This window comes from Nicotiana attenuata, chromosome 7 (assembly GCF_001879085.1).
Source record: "Nicotiana attenuata strain UT chromosome 7, NIATTr2, whole genome shotgun sequence".
Lineage (NCBI taxonomy): Eukaryota > Viridiplantae > Streptophyta > Magnoliopsida > Solanales > Solanaceae > Nicotiana > Nicotiana attenuata.
In genome coordinates, this window is record NC_031995.1 from 12,975,875 (window position 1) to 12,981,948 (window position 6,074).

Consider the following 6,074-nt stretch of genomic DNA (forward strand, 5'->3'; position numbering starts at 1 on the left):
TTCTAGGTCAGTCTGGTCATAGGTGCTGCGATAAATGAAAACCCCTCAACTAATCGACGGTAATAACCCGCCAAGCCAAGAAAACTACGGATCTCTATAGCTGAGGATGTTCTGGGCCAACCCTGCACTGCTTCCACTTTCTTCGGATCCACCTTTATCCCCTCACTAGAAACCACGTGACCCAAGAATGCCACGTAATCCAACCAAAACTCACATTTCGAGAACTTCGCATATAACTTCTTTTCTCTCAAAGTCTGAAGCACTGCCCTCAGGTGATGCTCATGATCTTCCCGACTCCGGGAATACACTAGAATGTCATTAATAAAAACAATGATGAACGAGTCAAGATATGGCCGGAACACACTGTGCATCAAATGCATAAAGGCTGTTGGGCATTGGTCAGCCCAGATGACATAACAAGGAACTCGTAATGACCATACCGAGTCCTGAAAGCAGTCTTCGGGATATCTGGCTCCCGAATCTTCAACTGATGGTACCCTGAATGCAAGTCAATCTTAGAAAACACTCGTGCACCCTGTAACTGGTCAAACAAATCATCAATACGAGGCAAAGGATAACGGTTCTTCACTGTAACTTTGTTCAACTACGATAATCAATGCAAATACGCATAGAACCATCCTTCTTCTTCACAAACAAGACAGGAGCACCCCACGGTGATACACAGGGCCTAATAAAACCCTTATCAAGCAATTTATGTAACTGATCCTTCAACTCCGTCAACTCAAGAGGAGCCATACGATACAGAGGGATAGAAATAGGCTGAGTGCCCGGCAACAGATTAATGCCAAAATCAATATCTCTATCGGGCGGCATGCTCGGAAGGTCAGCTGGAAACACATCAGAAAAATCCCATACTATTGGGACTGAATCAACGGAAGGGGTATCAATACTGACGTCTCTCACATAAGCTAGATACGCGTCACACCCCTTCTCAACCATTCGATGAGCCTTAAGGAAAGAAATAACTCTACTGGGAGTGTGATCTAAACACCCCTCCACTCAACACGCGGTACACCTGGCGTAGACAGCGTCATGGTTTTGGAGTGACAATTAAGAATAGTATAATGGGGCGACAACCAGTCCATGCCCAAGATAATATCAAAATCAATCATACTGAGCAACAATAAATCGGCTCTGGTCTCAAAACCACTAAGAGCAACCAAACACGACCGATAAATGCGGTCCACAATAAGAGAATCTCCCACAGGAGTAGAAACATAAACATGGGAACTCAAAGAATCCCGAGATACACCCAAATGCGGAGCAAAATAAGAAGACACATAAGAATAAGTGGAGCCTGGATCGAATAGAACCGATGCAGCTCTGTGACGAACCTGGACAATACCTGTGATGATAGAATTGGAGGCAACAACCTCGGTACGGGCAGGAAGGGCATAGTTTCTGGCATGGCCTCCCCCTCTAGGGCGACCTCTACCTCCCCGACCTCCACCTCTAGTTGGCTGAGCAGGTGGGGTAGCAACTGGAGCTGTAACCATAGCCTGAGAACTCCACGGGGCATGTTGTGGCTGAGAAGTCTGTGGAGGTGCACCCCTCCTAAGTCTGGGGCAATCCCTCACTATATGGCGTGTGTCACCACACTCAAAACAAGCTTTGGGAGGACGTGGCGGCTGTGACTGGCTCGGGCCAAGTCTGTTGGACTGACCGCTGAAAGCACCCCGCTCAGTAGGCGCACTAGATATTGGAGGTGCATAATAAGGCTCCTGAGGCCTAGGAGGAGCTAGAATACCACTGGCTGCTGAAAGAGCTGAATGAACGGGGCGACTCATATAACCCCTACCATAACGACTTGCTGCTGGGGCACGGGCACCAGAATAATGGCCCGACTCTCGAGAACTATTGGCCTCCCTCTCCTCTCTATCCCTAGCATGCATACCCTCGATCCTCCTAGCAATGCTCACCACATGCTGATAATGAATATCCATCTCCAACTCGCGAGCCATGCTAGACCTGATGCTGGGAATGAGCCCCTCAATAAACCGGCGAACCCTCTCGCGAACAGTAGCAACCAGGGCTGGTGCATGTCTAGCCAAGCTGGTGAAACAGACAACATACTCCGAGACAGTCATAGTACCCTGGCGTAAATGCTCAAACTCTGTGCGCCATGCGTCCACGAGGCTCTGAGGAACATACTCTCTCAGGAACATATCTGAAAACTGAGTCCAAGTCAGGGAAACTGCCTCATCCGGACTGTCTAACTCATAAGTACACCACCACTCATAGGCGGCTGCTCGAAGCTGAAAAGTAGTGAAGGAAACCCCGCTCAATCCTGATATACCCATGGTATGGAGAATACGGTAGCACTCATCTAGAAATGCCAAAGTATCATCTGATGCTAGACCACTGAATACAGGAGGCTTGTACTTCTTGAACCTCTCAAGCCTCCGCTATCATCCTCGGAAGCCGCTGCCCTGTCCTCGGGCTGATCTAGGACTATAGGTTGTACCAGAATAATCTCTGGAACCTAATCAACATGCACTCGCTGCTCAGGAGTGCGGGCGGCGGGAGTCTGTGCTCCTCCCCCGGCCTTGGATGTAGCTGCAACAAGGGGAAACAACCCTGCCCGAGCCAAAGTGGTGTACATGCTCATGAACTGTGCCAAAGTCTCCTAAAGTGCTGGCGTGGTAGTAACAGTAGGCGTATCAAGTGCCTGGGCTCCGACTGGAACTGTTGGTGGCTCCTCGGTGGCAGCTCGTGCGGGTGCTCTGGCTGTACCGCGTGCGCGTCCTCGACCACTACCCCGCCCCCAGCCTCTGACGGCTGCAGTAAGGGGCGCGGGTGCCTGATCATCTCGAGTAGCACGTGTCCTCACCATCTGTGAGAGAATAGAAGATAGAAGTTTAGAATTGTGATATCAAAATCTCGTACGACAAAGAAATCAAATGAAGTGGAATTTTCCTAACAGCTACATAGCCTCTCGTAGATAAGTACAGACGTCTCCGTACCGATCAACGAGACTCTAATAAACCAGCTTGTGATTCATGACTCTTATGAACCTAGAGCTCTGATACCAACTTGTCACGACCCCGGTTCACCCTCCGTGAACCATCGTGACAACACCTAGTCTCTACGACTAGGTAAGCCTAACAATGCGAAAAATAAAAAAAATTACGGAAGAAATAATTAAAAAACGAAATAATAAAATGAAACAGTGTTTAAGATGCCGCTCGGCATATACAACATCAACCCTCGAAACTAACAACACTTCCCAAAACCCGGAACCTCATGAAACACAAGTTTTTGAATGTCTACAAGTATCTAACTCCAGAATGTCTAACAAAGAAAGAAAATACAGAAGGGCTAATACTAAAAGAGAGAATAGAAAGGGACTCTTTGATCTGCGGACGCGGTAGATATACCTCGGAGTCTCTACAAGCGCATTGCCTCAAGCGTGATAAGACTGAGTGGAAGTACCTGAATCTGCACATGAGAAACATGCGCAGAAAGGGCATGAGTACACCACAGAAGTACTCAGTAAGTGACAAGCCTAACCTCGGTCGGATAGTGGCGAGGAAGGTTAGGGCCCTACTGAGGTTAAATGAAAAACAAAGTATAACAGTATAGGATAAGACAATATAATCAAGTGCAACAGTAAGAAATAACATAGGATATAAGGTACAACACAACTATGACAGTAACAAGGAAGTCACAGGAAAGAATACAACTTAATACAGAGAAAACAACCAGGGGACCTTCCAGGATACCGTCCTGTAGTCCCAAATATAACTATCCAGTGGATCTCCCGGGATACCGTCCCGTAGTCCATCATATATATCCGAAGGATCTCCCGGGGTCCCGTCCCGTAGTCCATCATATATATCCGAAGGATCTCCCAGGATCCCGTCCCGTAGTCCAACTAACAGTGCGCGGGGATCGATCCGAATCCCGATCTGTAGTCCCAAATGTAAATACACAGTACTAGGGGAATCTACTGGGTGCAGTCCCGTAGTTCCATATAACTGTGCAGGGGGAATCTGCCGGAATCCCACATCCATAGTCCCAAATAAACATACAAGGGGGATCTACCGGAATCCCACATCCGTAGTCCCAAATAAAAATACAAGGGGGAGCTACCGAAATCCCACATCCGTAGTCCCAAACGTAAATACACAGCAGCAACACAAAGAATATTCAGCAAATGTAACCTTCATATCAAGGCAAACAGGTATTACTAGCCTAGCATGCTGCACATAATTCAGGTAAAGCAGTTTGAGCAAATAAAGCAATTAAGTCACTTAGACATGCTTCCCTAAGCTAACAACAGGCTTAAATTGCAAGTATTAATAACAGGAGAAGAAACACAATTTTTAATTACTCAGCAAAAAATCGGATTTTCAACAATTAGCACAAGTACGCACTCGTCACCTCACGTACAATGCATTTCAAATATCAACAATACCAAATCCTAAGGGGATGTTCCGCCACACAAGGTTAGGCAAGCCACNTAGGAATCGTTACCGTTCCTCTTCAAATTCCTCCCAAAATGGCCCTCTCCCGAGCTCCCAATCGATTTTTAACTTTTTGAAACTAAACCCTCAAATTCTGATTTTTCTGCCCAGCAAAGTCGCATCTGCGGCCTAATTTCCGCATCTGCGATACCGATTCTGCGGTCAAGGGAACCGCTTCTGCGGTTTCCACTTAAATCTCTACCACCGCACTTGCGACCCAGAAACTGCATCTGCTGTCCCGTAGGTGCGGTACACCTTCTGCTTTTGCGGTTTCAGGTCTTCTCCTCTTGGCCGCTCCTGCGCCTTGGTTCTGCATCTGCGGGAGTCGCACCTGAGGTCTCTCAACCGTAGATGCGGTTATGACAGCAGCCATAACTTCAGTTGCCACTCAAATTTCCAAATCTTTCTGTCAACCGTCTGAAATCATCTCGAGGCCTCTAGGACCTCAACCAAAAGCACAAACAAGTCTAATACCACTGTTCAAACTTATAAGAATCTTCAAAACACCTCAAATAACATCGAAACAACCAATTAGCATCGGATTCATGCCTAAGAACTTCAAAAACTCTCAAAATACGCTTTTGATCAAAAAGTCTATCAAACCTCGTCCGAATGACCTTAAATTTTTCACACACGTCATATTCAACACTGCGGAACTACTCCAACTTCTGGAATTCCATTCCGACCCTCGGATCAAAATCTCACTATCGAACCTGAAACTTCAAAAATTCAACTTTCAGCATTTCAAGCCTAAATTAGCTACGGACCTCCAAAACACAATTCGAACACGCTTCTAAACCCTAAATCATCCAACGGAGCTAACGGAACCATTGGAATTCCATTCCGAGGCCGTCTTCACACTGTTCCGACTACGGTCAAATTTTTAAAACTTAAGCTCTCATTTAGAGACTAAGTGTCCCAAAACTCTCTGAAACTCCAAATAAATTCTCCCGGGAACTCACAATAGCATAAACAAATACGGGGAAAGCTGTTAATAGGGGATCGGGGCGTTAATTCTTAAAACGACTGGCCGGGTCGTCACAGAAATGTACGACTGCTCTTTTTTTTATTATCTATACTGATTTTATTTTGAAATCGAGACAAGTTTTACTCTTGACCTTATGTGAGTGCATAAGATTAGTATGAAATTCAAATATTTGTTTTCTGGTCTAATTATTCTCAATGTGATCGCTAAATTTAGCCTGCAATACACACATGTTTATATTATATTATCTTTTCCCTATAAAATAATTTGTGCACCAGACGAGTACGTATACTAGTAGAATTCTTATTGGATAGATATATAATGTAATCAAATATTATTATAGTTACAGTTAAACATGTAAAACTTGGGATGAACTAATATTAAGAATTTTCTTATTGCTGTTGAGAATAAATAAGTTGTTGAATCAAGCAATTAGTTATAAATCCAATTTAACTCAAACGCAAACTTGAAAAAATAAGGATGAGACGAAGAAAACATGTATTCTAATGGGGTTGCCATTAATTATTGTTGATCATTTTGCATTCACTCCAACAAATGATATGTTATATATATCAAGTCGACATTATATATATATATATATA